Source organism: Choloepus didactylus, chromosome 10 (genome assembly GCF_015220235.1).
Source record: "Choloepus didactylus isolate mChoDid1 chromosome 10, mChoDid1.pri, whole genome shotgun sequence".
Classification (NCBI taxonomy): domain Eukaryota; kingdom Metazoa; phylum Chordata; class Mammalia; order Pilosa; family Megalonychidae; genus Choloepus; species Choloepus didactylus.
The window spans coordinates 76911288-76930667 of record NC_051316.1 but is presented as its reverse complement, the minus strand read 5'-3'; the positions used below and the strand labels follow the sequence as shown (position 1 = coordinate 76930667).

At 38.2% G+C, this 19380-nt stretch overlaps 1 protein-coding gene across 8 annotated transcripts in view; it reads left to right on the top strand.

Moving 5' to 3' along the window:
- Positions 1-19380, top strand: part of LINGO2 (leucine rich repeat and Ig domain containing 2) — a 1372285-nt gene that overhangs the window by 1268116 nt on the left and 84789 nt on the right. For 7 of the 8 annotated variants that reach the window (XM_037797548.1, XM_037797541.1, XM_037797545.1 and 4 more), the window contains one exon: positions 6972-7117. The exons of the other annotated variant lie outside the window; for it this stretch is intronic. The gene's annotated coding sequence lies outside the window, so the exon portion shown is untranslated. The remainder of the gene's footprint in view (positions 1-6971; positions 7118-19380) is intronic. 8 annotated transcript variants of the gene reach the window in all.

Genomic DNA, 19380 nt, shown 5'->3' with positions numbered 1-19380 from the left:
AGAGGAGTTACATGGAAAAAAACGGTTGAGGGATGAGAATTTTTAGCTTGGTTAAAAGAAGACAGCTGAAGCTGTTATGAACAGGCGGGAATAGCCTATGATGAACAGAAGTTTCAAGGAGACAGATTTTGGCTCCAGTGAAATCTTTAAGAATTAAGCTGCCCAACAGTGCAACTGGCTTCCTTGCAATTTAGTAAGCTCATCATCCTTTGAAGTGTTTGGACAGAGATCAGAGGTTACAGAGAAGGGACTGCTAAATTGCAAAGGAAGTTGACCTAGTATAGTGGTTCTTAAAGTGCAGGTCCAGGATCAGTAGCATTAGCATCACCTGGAAACTTGTTAGAAATTCAAATTTGTGGATCCCATCCCAGCCTACTAAATTGAAACTGGGTGTGTTCCAGCAATCAGTGCTTTCTCAAGTCATCCAGGTGATTGTGATGTACACTAAAATTTGAGAACTGCTGAGCTAGATAAATTCTAAGGTCCTTGCAACTCTAAAACTTAAACCTTCTTTCTATTTGCCATGCAGTATACATTTATATCAGTACAGTCATCTTTTACTGCATTTAAGGGAAATTTATTGTTGAAATAACAAAGAGACCTTGTTGTAAAATGGCTTTGTCCAATAAATGGCTTCATGATGTGAACCCTGAAATTGATGTACTGAACTTCAGGAATCCCAACAAATGATTGGTCACAAAGCTGTGTCCACTAGTGAAAGTATGGTTGACTCTCTATTCTATTATATGACTACATATTTTTCCCCCAATTATAGGTGGGTAAATGAAGGAAAACCTGAGTTATCATCCTCGTTTTACTCTCTCCTTTTTTTTCAAACTGTATGGAAATCCTCCAGAAGTGGGTTGGCATAGATGGGAAGAACTTTAAACTTAATTTCTAAGAGCTAGGACACAGATATTGTTTTTCCCTCACCCTTACTCATCTGTTTCTCCCACCATGATGTGAATTCCTTTGGCCTAGGGGCCATGTCTCATCTATCTTTGTATCTTCCACAGTGCATAAGGCAATGCCTATGAAATATTAGTGCTCAATCATTGCTTATTAAAGACAATGTATTTAATTTGGTAAAGTCTCCAGGTTTAAAAATATTTTTCATTATGAAATCAAAATATTATGATTAAATAGAACAGAGAGGAGAAGTCAGCCCCTTAGGCGCCCCAAACCAAACACAGCTGCTATTTATATTTTAGAGGAACAACTCTAGACCTTTTCTCCCATTTGATATAACTTTGTTTATACATGGTTGTAATCACAGCTTGCATAAAAGTATGAATTCTGCATTTTTCTATAATCATTGTGCATTGGAAAATAAAATCACATGGTACACTTATATGTGAAAATAGAAGATAGTTTTTCAAACTGTTAGAGCTAATCTGATGTTTATCATGAGTCTTCAACCTATTAAGTAGTGGGAAAACTTAAACAATTAAGGATATCTTAGTCTCTTCCAGTTTAAACAATCTCTCTGTTAAATATTAACCTAAACTTCAACTCTTTCAAGATTGAGTTAAATAATTCCTATGACTGAATGCCCATTACATAAATGTTCAGTGTTTTAGATGTCCGTCCCTCCCTCTGCTTTTTTTACAAGATGGAATTTGGGTGTTTTTTTTGGGGGGAAGGGGGTCTATTGGGGATGGGCAGGTGTCTTATAAGATATTGGATATATCTGCTTTTGGTTTTGTTTTTTCTGCTTGTTCACTGTCTTCAGAGTCCTTACATCCCCTCTCCTGAGCCACCATGACATTGGGGCCCCTGCATATACATGCTGGGTTTGAAGGAAGTCAGGGAACTGTTTTCTGCTCATCTATCTGGCCATCTCCATCAACTAGCTTTGCACCATCACTCCCTCCCACACTACTTTGGATATGATTCTCAGTGGAATGTGGGATTCTTCCAAAGGGAGAACAGGAAACAGCCCTGGTGTTTTCAGTTTTCTCTTCAACCTGCAAAAATAGTCTCTTCCCCCCTAAAATAGCTGATTGAGAGGAGAGATCAAGACACATGTGCTTCCCACCTACTTCCCCGAATTCTTCTTGCTTCTTGTTTGCCTTCTCTCCTGGACCAGCATGGAGAGAATGGCCCTCTTTTCTTCCTGTGTGGTTGAATTACCACACTGCATTTCCTGTGTTTTCTGTGCATTTAGAAGAAATGAAACCAGACAAAAATTAATTTCATAAGACCTAGTTCTTGATATGAACAAAGAAGAACTTTGAAATTTAGAACCCCTGGCTGTTTTTCCACAGATGGGACTTGCAGATTTGTCTCTGTATGTTCTTAAGAAAGTTAGTTTTGAGACTTAAAGTTTATCCATGATATCTGAGGCAGTGCCCACCGTCTCCTTCCCTGGGATAGTGAACCTGATTGTTCAGCTGCAATAAAACATGATTTGAGGGGGAAATAAAAGATGTCCATTTAAATTTGTAAAATATTTTACATGTTAGAATGATATGTAAAAGACCATTGCATGCTGTGGTGTTATTTGCTGAGAACTATGAAAGGAGATTTATCACACTGTGATTTATTTAATCTTTAGAGTATTGTTCCCATTTTACGAATGATAAACTGAAGCTCAAGAATAACTTTCTGTATGTTTCACAGAGAGGGACTTCTGTTGATGCCTTCGGGCATAATATTTAACCAAATGCATGTACCCACCTGTTGTTCATTTAACCATTCCTCTATATTTGGATATTTAAGCTGCCTCAGTTTGTTTCAAAGGCAGATTTACAGTTCCTAGCACAAAGGCCTGGAGCTTAGAATTCACAGGCTACATCAAACCAAATGGACAAAACTTACAGGTTAAAAGAAAACTAAAAGATATATCAACAACCAATTTCGATGTAATTACCATAGATGGATGTTGATTCAAATACAATATTTTTATAAAAGAGTCAATTGGGGAAATTTGAACTGACTGGATATTTAATGATAAAGAATTATTTTTGTAGGTATCATAGCTTTTTTAAAGATATATACAGAAATATTAGAAATGAAATCATGTCAGGATTACTTCAATCTAATACAGGGGAGGAGGTTTGGGCAGGGGGAGGGGGACATTGGATGAAACAAAATTGGCCATAATTTGATCATTGTTGAAGCTGGATGATGGGTAAATGGGAGTTCATTAACTCATTCTTTTGTATATGTTTAAAAGTTTCCTTAAAGAAAAGTTTTTAAAAATTAGGTAAAACTAAAACATCACCCCCAGTGCTTTCTGAGTTCTGAGCAAGGATGTGTTATTTTCCTAATGTTATTATATAAACATACATTTGAATGGTTTGGGTTCCAATCCCCAATCTCCTAACCCCTCACCTTTAACCGCTACATTTCCTTTATATCCTATATATTACTTGACAGATTTCTTTTGGGAGCCTTGGCAGACGATAATTCTTCTTTAATGCAGAGTAAAGATAGATTCAGTTTTCTTGAATGATGTGTGTGCTTGTGTTCAGGGCACATAGTCAGTGCAGCTAGGGAGTACAATGGTTCTCTGAAATAAGCCTTGCCAAAGCCTTGTTATCCCACTTTGTGCTGCAGTTTTATCATGCATCTGGGGAAGTGTTTCCCCTGCCAGGCAGGGAGGAAATTTGAAAATAAGTGCCAGCTTCAAATGCCCAGGAGGCACAATTGACATCTTCTACCTGTCTCATTGGTGAAGCCAGGCTGTCCCGCAGAGTGTCTCATTAACACTAGGGGTTCGGGCAGGCAGGGTGCCCCAGTTTGAGTGTGCATGCTATCTGGGCACAGTTTTTGTTCAATCTCTGAAATGTACTAAAGTCACATTGCATTAGACCCTCAAGATGTATTTGTTTTCTGTAGAAATGTTTGCATTCTTTTCTTTTCCTTCTCCATTCTACTGAACCATGCATCTGGCAAAACCAGCTCCTCAGAAATGAGAGAGGCAACATTTTATTCATTACTCTTCCCCTCTCAATGTTTTTCCAAATTTCATTCATGTAATTATTAACATGTGTTAAAGGGGAGAGAGAAGAAAAGGGGCAAAGATAATTTACATGGAGTAGAAGAAGAGGGAAAGCAAAGTGTATAAGATTATTTAATGTAGAACATGAGGGAAGCAAGTACATTATCATCTTGAGATTCCAATGGGATTCAGAAGTGGACACATTCTGTAAAGTAGATTAAAATTGTGAATGTTTCTATAAAGCACACGATAAAATATAAAAATTCCCTTCATTTTAGTGTTTGCTTTCATACCCTGTGCAAGCTAATGCCAAGACTCAGGATGAAAGATGGTGGACTTTGCTTATATCACTTTCTCTGCTACAGCTTCTCTGTAACATTAAAGAAAACAGGACAATGTCATTAAAAATATTCACATTACTGTCAAAGACATAATTCATAATTAAAATCCCAGTGTATAGTAATGACTTTTTCATAAGTTCTCCCAAAACCCTATCATTGAACATTTACAAATTTGGCAATTCAATAAGGGCAGACTGATTTATACAGGGTAGAAAGAAAGATGATAAAGGGCAGGTGGAACCGGTAGTGATGGAGAGTAAAAGGAGTTAATATGAATTTCCCACTCTGGTTCTTTCATAAATAGTCATTATCAGGAAATGCTTCAGAGTTTTGAAGTTGAAAGCAAATGAAAGAAATGAAAGTAGGGAGTTCCCAGAAACTAACTCATTGTAACCCTTTCTTCTTACAGGATTTGGATAGGAACTAACATTTGTACCAGTACTAAATTGGGTGTTTCATGCAATTTATTTAATTAAATCCTTAGAACCATGTAGAGAATTAGAGTTTATTATCCCTGTTTTGCAGATGAGGAAAGTGAAATTTTAGAGAAGTTCAGTAGCTTACCTAAAGTCATAGAGCTAGGAAGCCACAGACCTGAGCTTCAAAACCAGCTCTGACTGTGCTCAACATCTATTCTCTTTCTGCTGCATCTCACTGACGGTGTTACTGCATAGGAGACGGTGCTAAAGTGGTTCATAGGTTTTGGGAGAAAACTTTACTTGTTGCTGATGCCTTATGTCAATTCTACTTGTAGTAGGCATTAGGAAGTTGTAAAATGTTCCAAATTGCACTAATTATAGCTAGAAACTTGTATCTTGTAGGGTAAAGTGCCATGGAAAAGGAAAAAATATATAAATTATAATCTGACAGTAACTACCTGTGTGGCCCTAAGCAAATGTCTTATTCTCTAGGCCCCAGTCATCTCTGCCAAATATAAAATGATTATATTTGATCAAATCTAAATCATCTCCTTCTGTGATTCTCTTCTCATTGATAGATGGAAAATTTTGCTAGTCAGAACCGAGATTTTTTTTTAAATCTGGATCTTCCATTGCATTGGATAAAAAAGTAAATCCTCTTTTTATATTTTCCTTGTACTTTATTCAATTCCTCTCACTCCTCTCTCCTTCTTTCTCTCTCCCTCTATCTTTCTTCCTCTCACAGACCCATACACCTAGCCTTTTTAGTTTTTCTTGAGGAAGGATAATTCAGGGTAAACTTCATACACAAAGAACACAGATAAGAAGTATTTTCAGGCAAGTTCAGTTATTCAGTTTGAACATTAAGATAACAGCCCATCCATCCTTCCACTGTCTTCTGCTGCCCCTTTGCCCTTATGAACGCATGGAGGGCTCTCAGTCTGAACCAAAGTTCAGAATCTTGGCTGCTTTTTTGTGAGCCTGCACTGGCCTCCTCCACCTCTGAACTCTGAGGAAACAGAGTCAATGAGGTGCAGTAGAAAGAAGATAGACATTAGGTTCAGACAGAGCTGGCTTGGAATATATTGGGGGGAACCGTTTTTAAGCCTACCCCAGTGGTACCTATTTGTTAACCTCACTGTATATAGACTCTGAGTTTTATGGAGGAAATGCTGACAGCATTGGTGAAGTCATCCCTGTCATAGATACTGTCAGCATGTGACTGCCTTTTCTGCCAAATAGGGCAGAATCTGCAGTGTAGACATCCCAGTACCTACCTCAGTGCCTGGTGTGTTGTGGGCAGTACATCAAGAAAGTAGCAGAGTATATTTTGTAGTGAAAAAGCATGAATTTAGGAGCCAAATCCACCTCGATTCAAGGTCTAGCTCCTGTAACAAGTCTGCATGTCTTGAGAAAATTCGGTTAAAGTCTCTGGTCTTCAGTTTGCTTATCATTAAATTGGGAATAATAAAACTTCTTTGGAATGTCATTTAAGGTCCGGAGACAGTATAGGCAAAGCAGCTATTGAAGAGTAGGCATACAATGTTATAGCCAACGACAGCAGTATTTGAGGTAGGCAGCATTCAATAAATATTGAAAGAATAGAATTATCATAAGTACCTGGTTTATTTACTATGTCATAATAGGGAGAGAAACTGTCATGAACTTATCAAGAAGAAAGGAAGATTTTCCCAACTATGAGAAAAGAATTTTAATAATTAAGAATGATCTGTGCTGTGAGGTAGTGAGATACCTGTCAAAAAACAAAACAAACAAACAAAAACTTCAGACAGTCTTTGAACAATCATTTAAAGTTGGGAAGAAAGTTGCATTGGATGATTGCTTGGTACCTTCCAATTCAGCAATTTTTGAAATCTGTGTTCATTTTTGGTAGTGAAGGCTTCCCAGTCAAACCCCAAGCCACACTGTTCAAGACAAATTTTTATTTATTTGCCTTTGCTGCAATTGCATAAATTCTTTGGGGGAATTGAAGAGACAATAGCTAACTTTTAATGAGTCAATCCATTTTGCTAATATCATCATCAACAACAACAACAACAAAGAAAACCAAGAAGGCAGAATGTAGTTTGTAAGGATGGGAGTGGTAATCATTCAGCATTTGATTTATACCCTAAATGCACCAAGTAAAGCAAAATGGTTTTGAAAAATCTTCCAGGACCAAAATAAAATAGCTTAACTTATCTTGTGCTGATTAGCACTTGGGCTCGGGCTTGGCATGCATTTTAATAAAGTGCCTGCTTTTAGGGAGAAGGAGAGCAAGTTCAGCTCATTTGGACCACACGTTGCTGATGCTCTAACAGAAGGCACAGGGGGTGGTTCAGAGAAGCACTCTCCAAGAGGAAGGTCAGCAGAAGTGGATCTTCTCATGAGCTCCAACACAGATAAGTGGGGTGCTGGCATTTATGTCTATTAAGGATCTGAAGAATTTTAATTGGGTGATGATTTAAAGACTATTTGTTGTCTGGTCAAATGACATCAGGAATTGAGACTTGGCATGACTGAGTTAGCCTTTACTCAAAATGTAAACCACATAAAGCTGCAAAAATCCTCATTCCTTCCTCCTCTAAGGTCAAACTCTGGACCACCCACATGTGAAACTGTTTACTTGCACAATTATGAAGACTGAAATGAACTCAATGCGATCTTAAGAGATCCCATTTTATTGTGCCCTACTCATCATTTTACACACACATACACCCCTCCTACATTCATCCTTCAAGACAGCCTAGATGGCATTTTCTCCGATTGGTTTTATTTTATTTCCCCACCCCATCTCATCTTCAACTGTGCCTCTCTTATAAGTTAGAATGAGTGTGCAAAAATGTTTTCTTGTGTTTTGCCCAAATGAAAATCAACCACTCATATTGCATTTAATCCTTTAATGTACTCATAGGAAAAATCCAGGTAGTCTGTAAAATGACTTAGCAAAGTTTCATTGGGGTTTGATGAACTCTTGATATGGTCAGTGATAGCATGGCCACTTTACCTGATTACAGTACCACTAAGGGATTGATCTTCAACAAAATTACCACCTTCCATACATAAATGAAGGATATCTTTAGAGACAACTATAACAGGAAGAAATCTAATGTGCCATACCAAAAGTGTTGTTTCCTTCAACACATCAGGATGTGGGGTTTATATTAGGTCAAAAAGAGCCATATCATTTGCTTTCAAATTCCACCTTTTTTATAGAGATAGAAAGGGCAGGCATGGATGTAAGTGATGTGAAAATACACATAGTCTATATCAAGACATTTGTTATTTTAAAAACACATGAAAACGTACACTTTCTCTTGTTATAAAAGCCATGTGAATTGCACCTTGTTTTTGAAAGGGCATCTCCAACTGCAATAGGTTTGTTGGATAAGCCAGAAAAAGATTTCAACACTGATTTGTGACAGGGAGATAACTACAGAATTAGTTTTTATAACTTGAGTTCATTCATCCATTTATTCATTCAGCACATAGTCCTTATGCAACATGTGGCAGGCCCTCTGTTACTACAAAGATATTTAGAGGAATGAGATATTATCTCCACCCTCAAGGAACTTAAAGCTTCCAGTGGGAGAATCTTAACATGCCATGTATGATTGGCACTGTTTCAGTTGATCTACTTCTATCACCCATGCATAGATTTAGCTTTAGCCAATGACCATTCAATTGGATGTTTGGTTTAAATTTTTCTCTATTATAAGTAACACCCTGAGGAACATCTTTGTACTTAATTTGTTGTTAATATCTCTAATTATTTCCTTAAAATAAGTTCCTAAAATAGGACCTTTGGGGTAAAGAGTATGAACATTTTAGGACTCTATAAATTGCAGATTGTTTTTCAGGAAGTATGTATAAATTTGCACTTTGATAAGTAGTATTTCTCCCCATTTACCATGTTGGAAATTCTCTTATTTTAAAATCTCGAATAATAGTAAGTTAGTAAGTTAAATATAATCATATTTTTCACAAGTGATGTTGAATAATTTTTTATGGTTGTCAATCATTTGAAGTTCTTATTTTCTGGATTTTTTATTATGGGCTTTAGTTTAGGTTGTTTTATTTTTAATTTGTTCAATACAGACTATGAATAATTTTTTATATTTGTATCCTATATTTTCAGATTATTTTGGACATAACTTTTATATGTAGAAATTTAAAAACTTTTTTTAAAGTGCATAGTCAAATCTAGTGAAATTTTCCCTTGTCTAATTTCTTGAACTTGAGGACACAACATTATCCCTTTGAGAAAGACTTTGTAGAAAATTATGGTTTATGAATATCCAGTTTGAGGAGCTCCAGAGGCAGCTTACACTTGTTTTGCAATTTTGTGAGGTGAATGAACAATATTTATGTCCTCTTCCCCTTGTCTACTAAAAGGATTCTGACTTTACCCTAAATTTCTTTCCCTTCCTTGCCCTCTCAGAATGTCCTTTCATGTCAAGCTCCTTCTTTAGAATTTCATAGCACAGATTCAAGAAGAAAAGTGGCCCAGGAAAAGGAAATTCAGAAGGGTCATTGAGAAGAAATTTGGAGAGAAATGCAAGGGAGCAAGCAACTGTAGTGTCTAAAGGAAGTGACTATGGAAAACAAGTAGGATTTTAAGAAAATCATTGTGGTTTGTGAATATCCTTAATGGTGTTAGAAAATGCAAGAAAAGACTTTCATTTTAAAAAATACCTTTTTCATTGTTGGGGTATTTTTCTTTGACCTCAGTCCTGCTTTGGTCTGCTACATGTTACATGTGTTATAATGTTATAAGAAATACTTTTTAAATATATGATTATGAGCATGAGCACATCTCTATAATTTTCTATAATATACATCCCCAATACCTCAAATTCTTGGTTTCCTGCATCTTTTTTTTTTTTTTTTCCTCCCTTAGAGACACCTTCTGGTCTTATAGTGGCTTCCTTTTCCCTAGCCACTTAATGAATAGTTACTTAAATGAACCATGATAAATGTCTGTCCTGGCATGGTCCCAAATTAAATCCATTATAAATGTTGGATTGCTCAGCTAAAATGTCTCTTATTATCCCAGAAAATGAAATTACGGGTCATTTTTCAGCATTAGATAAGAGAGCCTACGCACATAAATCTCATTGCAAGATAGTATAGTCTGGTGAGTAAGAGTTCAACTCTGAAACTCACTACTGTGGTTTGAATGCTAGTTTAACTGTTTACTGACTATGTAATCTTGAGAAAGTTACCTAACCTCTCTATGCCTCAGTTTCCTAATCTAAAAGGAAATATTAATGCCAACCTCACAGGATTGCTATGAAACTGTAAATTAATTAATTCATGTAAAGGACCCACAGCAGTGCCTGGCACCTGACATAGTAACTGCACCAAAAAAGGAGGAGGTATATTAGAGGTTGCCCTACAAATATGGCATTAAAAGTTGTTAGAATTGTAGGTGACCATTGTGATGAGCATTTGAGTTTCTAGGTTCTGATTCATCCATTCACTGACTCGATGGTGATTCATTGAGCCCCTGCCATGGCAAGATCGGCTTTTGCCAGCAACTGTGGCACAAAGATGAATAAGACACAGATTTCACCCTCAAAGAGTTCACAGTTTTCAGAGGAAATAGGCATTTCCAAGCAAATAAAAATAAAGTGAGAAAAGATGGTGCAAAGGAAGGAATAATTAAGGCTATTCAGGAGCTTGGGGAAGACTTCCTAGAGGAGTTGAAAGCTAAGCTGAGTTGTTGAAGGATGAATAGAAACTAACCAGGCAAATAGAAGAAAGCAGTTCTAAGTAAAACAAATAGTGTGCATACTCATAAAGAGCAAGCAACTTAGTCTGCTGGAATATAAAGTTTAGGTAGAAGATTAGCAAGAGATGTTGCTGTAGAGGTGGGCGGGGGCCATGAGGATATTGTGGGCCCTGCTAAAAAGATAGATTTAAGTCAGAAATGGCTGTTTGTTGCAAAACTAGTGTTTTTGTAACTAGGGATCCAATTCACAGTTGCCTTCATACCCTGAGCAGACACCAGTTGTTACTAGGCTGTCATGTGGTTCCACCCACACTCATATGTCCTGTGTTAACACCATTTGCATGGAGTGCTTGAGCTTGGAATCCTGGAAACAGGAATTCATCCAGATAAGCAAAGCAGCAGCATGAACAGTGACACAAGATATATCAAGATGTTTGCATAGGTCCTTATATAATTAATTTCAATAAGCATTATACCTCTCTCATTTAAAACAAGTACTTCATTTGTAAAGATTAATAGTGTTCTATTTTCCTGGTCCAAGTTTTCTTTAGGTCTCCTTGTCCAGACTGAGCTAGTCATTATTTTCTATGTCTTGAAATATTTTGGCTTCTCACACTTCTGAATTTTCTTCAGTTAAGGTGCTAAGAAGACCTACCTGAAGAAAATTCAGCAAAGTTTGCTTACTTTTTATCTTATACAGGTCAATTTGCATTTTTCTCATTCATGACATTGAAAGAGGATCACTTGCCTCCATCCAGTTATGTCATTTGGATTTTGGATTAGTTTGGGTTGTACCAATCTTTGGGCTAAAGTCTTCTGTCTTCACTGTCATTCTTTGCAGCTTTCCCAAAGAAGCACTTTTTCTTTGGATGCCTTTCTAATGAAAACCATTTTTTTCCCAAAAGATTATTGCCCCCATTGAATACAGACTCTACCATCTGGAATGACTAATACCTTTGGCCGTATGTCTACTAGAACTAGATTGATAACTTCAATATTTCTAGTTTTCCTGGCCACCATGATTTTACTAACCAGGAGCCACTAAAAATCTCGCTATTTAGCTAAAGCTAACCCTACTCTTGATGTACACATCTCCAATCGGTTCCAGTGACCCCTGAGTTGGGGAGGAGGGGGCAGGGCTCAACCATCCTTTTACTTTAGGTAAGAAGGAATTAGCTAATTAGTTAATCGCTAATAAGATTATCTGCCTGGGAGCAGCACATCATTTCTACATGGTCTTTGTTTTCTCTTCCAAAAATTGCCCTCTTTCCCTACAAATGGTGAGGACGAGATGAAGTAGCCTTGCTTAATGTGTAATGCTTTGGCTTGTAATATAATTTTTGTCCCACCAAGAGAAACCCCTTTTGGGGCTCATTTAAAGCCTTTAACTTTTTCCTGACATTCTTTAGGGAAGTTTCCTAAGTTTTGAAGCACTTTACTAAATAAGTAAATGATTTTCCTGTCTTTGTTTTGGTATTGTTCCGACAATGACCAATTTTCAAATTTGACAGGTATTGAATAATAACATCAATTCAACTACGTGATAAGTCAGTATTAAATTATTATTGTGTGTATATGTGTGTGTTATTTAGGTTTTGTTTTTGCTTCTTATTTAATAATACAAAATTCAAAGCAAGAGGATATACAAAAGTTAATAGGGATAAGCTTTTAAATCCATATAATACCTTCCAACTAATAATTAAAAATGCATTTTCAATATACAGACCCCTACTGTGATGTCAGTTCTGTATGCTTGAAAGATGATTTCACTTCAAATCTATTGGCCTAAGAAATCATTAGAATTTTTAAAATAATATTACCCATGAAACAGACTTAGTTTTAAAGGGGAAAGTTAATAATATATTAAAATAAATGCTTCCATTATGTCTTCCTGTATAATATTTATCAATTAAATGAATCTGTAATAAGCAATAAAAAGTTTGCCTAATTTCAAGTTATGTTGCATTTAACAGAAATTCCACTATTCCAGTTCATAGTCACCCCCTAACATTCAATTGTATTGCATATGGTAGCACACCAGAAACACTATTATAATTGTCATTAGGTCGTCATATTAACTGTGAAAGGTCTTCATAAATTAGACACTGACTCTGAAATATTTATTGGATTGTTTTGAGAAAGACAATGATATCCACATTGAGAACACAGGTTCTGAATTCAGAGTAATGCCATTTAAAATATGTCTTATAAGGAAATATATGGCTTTTTCAATTTTGCCTATACAAATCCCTCTGAAGCATAAATCATGAAACAGAAAGAACACGTATCACCTGAGTGGCAGTGTGCTGACAGGAACCAGGAAAATAAAAGCAATTCCACACCATTGTACCAAAAGACCCTGAGGGTTGAATTTTCTAGAGTACGGATGCTGCAAGCTAATACATAATTTTTGCTTTATTAAGAAAGAATTTGAATATCAAAACGGACACATTGGTTAAGGAGTTGCATTGACATTGTTTACTCTGCGGTTTGCCATAGCTGCGGAACAGGGAGGCACTGCAGTGATGGGTTCGGCTGACCTACACTCATACAATTCTCGTAGCCAGCCACAGTTGCTTTATACACTGGAAATCTGCAATGAATACTTATTAGCAACTCCTAACTGATCCACCCAAGACGGTAGTTTAGTTCTGCTTCAGAAGACTGAAACCAAACAAGTGAGAGCAAATCGAGGATCCCATAGGAAGGGATAATAGCAATTGATTTAAATATAGTTTTGAACCCATAAGTGAAAAATAGCAGGACACTAGTTGTCATCTCTGAGAACTTGTTTCCCAGGATAAATCCTTGGTCTCCAAGCCAGGATGGAGTGAGGTTTCATAGTTTATTCTACAGCCAAGAGATACTATCATTGTTTTCTGCTCTGATTGCAGAGTCCTATCCTCCAAGTATCACACATAAGTGTGCTTGAGTTCTTTGAGAGTTGCTAAAATTCTGAGCTTTTGGGATACAAAGAAAAGTGAGGCTGAGCTTTCCTAGCTAGGATATTTGCAAAAGCTTTGGCTAACTAACTGCTTGGAATACGTACATTTTGGAAAATTGACAGGAAATACTCCCTAGCAAGAGAGCTAAATGGAATAGACTTCTGGGGAAACATTCTAAGTAGGAACAGAATCCCAAAGCAGAATTTCCAAAAGAAAAAAAAATGAATAATCAGCTTTCTTCTGCCTTTCACAGCTGCCCCTCTCCCTGTTCAACAACCAGCGAAGGAGCTGTGTTGTTACAACATGCGCACCGGGGAGCAGAGCAGCTGGCAGACAGGCAGCTGAACACCCCGGCAAGCCCCGGCCCCAGGAAACAAACACCTGAGAGGTTCAAGGTAGAACAAAAGGGGAAACAAGGCTGATGCACTTAGGAGGAGCCTCCTGCACTAGGGAGGAGAGCCTGAGACCTCCAGAGCAAATGAAGCTTCATTTAGGCATCTCTTAGGAGAAAGACCTACAGAAACTCATAAAAATGAACTGCCCCTGCCTACAGAAAGTGCTCTTTGGAGTTATTTTTACAAGAATAGAACCCACAAGGGCCTGGAGGAAAGCAATGAACTGGGGCTATGGTGAAATCATTATCTGCGAAACGAATGCCCTTCACGGAGACTAAGCACATGACTTGGGCCGAATTCATGCCAAGCTCTAACTAACTGAACTCAGCAAAGTCTTCTATTGTCTTCCTTATAAATTTAGCAGGTGATCCTGTTTGTTTTCTAACACTGCTTAATAGTTCATAGACAACATAAGCTCAGTAAGAACAGTATTAATCCCAGGTGGAATGGCCAATAAGGAAAAATGGAGACGCTTCAAAAATTTTAAGTAATTGTTTTTTTGTTTTTTTGTTTTCCTTTATCAAAGTAGTAGTAATCCATCATCCAAATATTAAAAATCTAGGAGAAAAAGAAATCAGTCCATGATGAAATTACCTAATGATATGTTGGTGCATTTATTTTCCAGGAGCTTTTTAAAACTAGAACATGGCAATCTATACCCCTACTGCTGTGCTTCTCCCTACAAACAACTGAAGCTGCCAGGCAAGGTCCCTCCTGTACAGGCTTCAGTGCGGGAGACCAGGGAGACAGTGCGGGTGGGCACGAACCTCTTCATGGCTGCTAATGAGAGACCTCTGCTCCTGGCTCCTAGAATTGCCACAGTGTCTCTCCCAGGGTACTGACTCTTGCCCCATCCCCAACTTTCCTTCATCACTGAAATTCTTTCAATTACAAGAATTTAATGAGCATAGTCCAGAGCGTGTACAAGGCTTTCAGTGAGAATTTGTTGAAAGCATTAGTGAAGTTCTATTCGGTATAACTGGGCCCAGCGGATGTGTGCAAAGGGAACAGATGACATATCTGTCCTCACGTAGACAGCTGACACAATTTAAACTACTAAAGAGATCATGATGTCAGCAAATGCAGAATGGCGCAGGTTTTGTATGATTAATCTCAATGTAACTATCTTCTGGCTATGCTGTCTTTTCTAGTTTACTGATGTATTCCTCGTCTCAATTGCAAGCTGTGGGAGTTTCATTTGGATAAATAATCAAAGAAAGGATGAGATCAATTAAGATGCTCTCTCCTAAAACTTTCGGGCTGAATCTCTTTCTCAGACAGGAGACGGAAGCCTGGTGGAAGACCTCATTTTAAAATTGCATCCCTTTTGCTATACACTGTTAGCCGTGTGGCAGCACTGAAGGGATCTGCTATGACTCAGCTAATCCAACAGAACTTTTGGATGGCTCAGTGTTCTCTGTTGAGCCATAGCAAGGTGGATAGTGTTTCTGGCAGGATTTGTCCATGTCAGTGTATATCCTATAGAGGGTTATGGGCTCTCATCCAGGGAGATGACTAACTAGTCATCTCACTAACTTATTTCTGTGACCTTGGGTAGATTACTTGACCACTATGTATCTCACCATTTTCATCTGCTAAAGAGACTAAGGAAATCCCTTCTGCCTGCCTCATCAAGCGGCTTTCAGGACTGAATGGGAGTGCCCAAAGGCGTTGAGATGGAAAGTATTTCTGCTACCTGGCTCTCCATAAGTTATAACTAGATACACAAAGAGTTGAATGCCTGGAACCGTGAGACATGAGCAGTTAGTTATGTGAATCATATTTAATTGTTGACAAAGGGTTGTGTAGCAAGGGAGAGAGGGCAGTGTGTGCCCTCAAATGAAGTACCAAGAAAAACAGCCTACACCTGGACCAGGGGTTTAGCTCCTTTTTTTTTTTTTTTTCCAGAATTGGATTAGGCCCTATGTGGAATTGTGAATGCCCACACACCTACAACATGACAGGACAGCAGAGCAATCTGTTTTCAAAGGCCAAAGCTGTTTTATTTTCCCCCAACTCTGCGGTTTTTCTCTCCTTTCTTCATCTTAGGCTTTTTTTTTTTCCCTCATCATTTTGAGTCAGCAGCCTGCTGGTAACAAAGGTACCCAGCTGTTCTCTGAGCCCTAATCTCCAAACAACTTTTAATAGGTACTGCCTGCCTTCCACGCAGTTGGCTGCCACAATAACATGGCAGATTGCAGGTATTTTAAAGAGGATCCGGAGGATTATGGTGAAGTGTGTTTTGCCCAACAGTTTAAGAATAGAATCGCTAATATCTCTCTGTAATGATTTGTTTTCCTTTGATGGATGAGTGTGTGTTCTGGAGAGATTGCTGCTGTTCAATAATGAAAGGGAGCTGGCAGAGTTCTCCCCAATACCCCCATCAGCCCTGGACAAACAACATTCCTCACTCACCCCACAGAGCAGGCCCTAATTATCTCAACTCATCCCTTACCCAACAACACCACCGTGTGGCAGAGACCTAACTGTCCCCACTTTACAGATGAGGAAACCCAGTTTTTGGGAGGGTAAGTAATTAAGGTCACACATAGCAAGAAAGTGGCAGAGCTCAGGTTCAAACAGAAGTGATCTGACTGCACCAAACTCCACCAGGCACCACATTGTTCTGTGAAAGTGGGCAGAAGCGTAAACAGACTGCTCAGTTTATAAAGACTGGAGCTCTATCCAGAAACAAAGAAGAACATGCTGGGATAGTTCCATTTTATTCAGTATCTCTAGAACCTAACACAAGCCCACCACTGATTAAGAATACAAGGAAATTACATACTCTATAGGGTCTCAGTTTCCAGGAATATTGCTTCTTCCATTTTAAAGACTCATTTATGACCAAGAAGAAGCTTGGGTTTGGGGAAAACTTGGCCTAATATTACGCAGCCTCATTAAACCAAATTCCGTTAGTACTATTATAGAATCAAATCTCAGAATTTAAAAGGTATGGAAGTTGTTCTCTCTCTCATCTCCCTAATCTCACTCATCTCTCTTATCTCTCTTCTCTGCCTCACATGAACAGTGCACTGTAGTCTTAGGTAGCTCAGCCAGTTTGTCAAAGGTATACAAGTAAATACAAGGTTTTGTGCTGATCAGGGCGGGAGGGTGGGCTAAAGTTTACCATTGTACCAGCTAAGAAGGTAGTGTTTGCAAAGCAAATTAGTAGGATAAACATGATTACAATGGAATATGTAAGCTCCTTAATAGAATAAAATATTTTCAAGCACCCATTCACATGCAAATGATTAATTTTCCAATTAGGAGTCATTCTTATCTCTTCATTAAATACTGCTTCCTAAGGACCTCTATTATGTACAACTTTATTAAGTTACTGTTCCTGAAAATACAGTGCAACCTCTCAATCCTATGTAAACAAATGATTTTACTCAAATCATTCAGATTAAATATTTTACCAAGAAACGTTTGTAGAGTGCATCCTACATGACAGGCGCTGTGCTAGATAGGCTTTGGCAATGCAAAGGTGGGTAAGATGTGGTCTCTGTTTAGAAAAGGCCCACAAGGTTTCATTCTATTCTGTTCTTCTCAAAAGGTCACAAGTTTTCCATTCAAGAATGTTTAAGCGAAGGCTGGAAACCACTTGGGCAGCACTGAAGTGGGGAGAGAGGATTAAAGCATCATCAGATAATATCTTATGTCCTTCTGAACAAAATGGCAGATTAATCTATACTGTGTAGAATAAGTGAGTTTGTAAACAAATTAAGAAATTGATTTTTAATTTCCATGATTAGCATTGTAATTCAATACCATGTGGAAAGACCCATTAACTCTTAAAGGGAAAGAAAGGTCCTGATTTTGAACAACAGTATATCTCTTCTGGTCAACATGTGTTTAGAAATTGAGAGAGTGACAGTTTTTATTGGTCTGAATTAATAGCCCTTTAGGAACCAAACTTTGTTTCGTGATATCCATTCTGAATGGAAATATGTTTCAATGGATAAAAAAGTCCTTCCCTGCATTGTCAAAAAGCATATACTGACTTCTATCCTTTGGGTAGCTCAGCCAAAACCATTGTCATCAAACTGCGTATCAGTTCTCCCTCAGCATATATTCCAGAATCTGACCACTTCTGGCCACCTTCACTGCCACACCTTGGTGCAAGCCACAGTCTCTTTCACCCAGATTATTCTAATAGCCTTCTGAAACTCCATTTCTTCCATTGCCTCCTGACAATCTCATGTGACTTAAAAAATGTAATACAAGCCAAACTCTCTGTCCTAGTTTGCCAGAGCTGCTATCACAAACACCACATAGTGGAAGGCTTGAACAATGGGAATTTATTGGCTCACGGTTTTAAGGCAGGAAGAAATCCCAAATCAGGATATCAGCAAAGCTTGCTTTTTCCTGAAAGACTGTAGCATTCTGGTGCTGGCTGCCGACAAACCTTGGGTTCCTTGGCTTTTATTTCTGCCTCCCATCACATGGTGATGCCCTCTCCTTTCTGGCTTCTGGAATTTCTGGTCCTCTTCAGAAAGCCTCTGGTAATCTGGCTTAAAACCCCAATCATTCAGTTGGGCCACACCTTAACTAAAATAACTTCTTCAAGAGGTCCTGTTTACAATGGGTTCACACTCACAGGAATGTGGATTAAGATTAAGAACATGTCTAAACTGGGGTATGTCATTCAACCTACCACATGCTCCAATGAGTTCCTGTCTAAGGCCAAAACAGATGGCCTGCATAGGTCAATAGGATTTGGGATCCTCCCTCTAACCTTATTTCCTGTTGCTCTCTTGCTCATGCTGCCTCTTTGCTGAGTCTCAAACATGTCAGGAAACTCCATCTTGGACTCCATCTTGGACTCCTCCATCTTGGAAACTTTGCATCTGCTGTTCCTCCTATCAGGAACATTCTTCCTCAGATATCATAGCTGCCTCCTCACGTCCTTTAGGTCTCTCTTCAGGATCTTCTTACAGTGAATCAGCATGCGTGTTAATCCTTTTACTGGAGTCCTTTGTAAGCAGAATGAAATTCAGACACAGAGAGAGAAAGTCACAGAAGGAGCAACCAGAACCTGGAAGTCAACAGGACCCAGAATAGAAGCGAGGAGAGGCTTCCCTATGTATTGCCATATGACAGAAAAGGACCCATCCTAACGACCAAGAATCCCAGGCACCAGCGCCAGATCACCAAGGTCTTCTGGGAGAAAGCATAGCCTTGATGATGCCTTGATTTTGAACTTCTCCTAGACTCAAAACTGTGAAACAATAAATTTCCAGTGTTTAAACCAACCCATTGCATGTTATTTGATTTAGCAGCTATGAAACTAAAACACTGCCCTTTTAAAATTGCAGCTTCTCCATCTGATACTCAACTTTCCTCCTTCTCTGCTTTATTTTTTTTCTCCCATGGTATTTATCACCATCTGTCAGTCTGTATTTGCTAATTTAGTTTTTCATTGTCTTCCTCCCCCCACTAGAATGTAAGCTCCATGAGCTCAGGAATTTTTGTCTTTTGTTCCCAGACTTCAGACTCCTTAAAAGTGTGTTTAATTAATCTATGAATTGAGGGCTATTATTACTAACCTTTAGCTGAGTCCCTACTAGCCAAGATACAAGAATCAGAAACTCTGA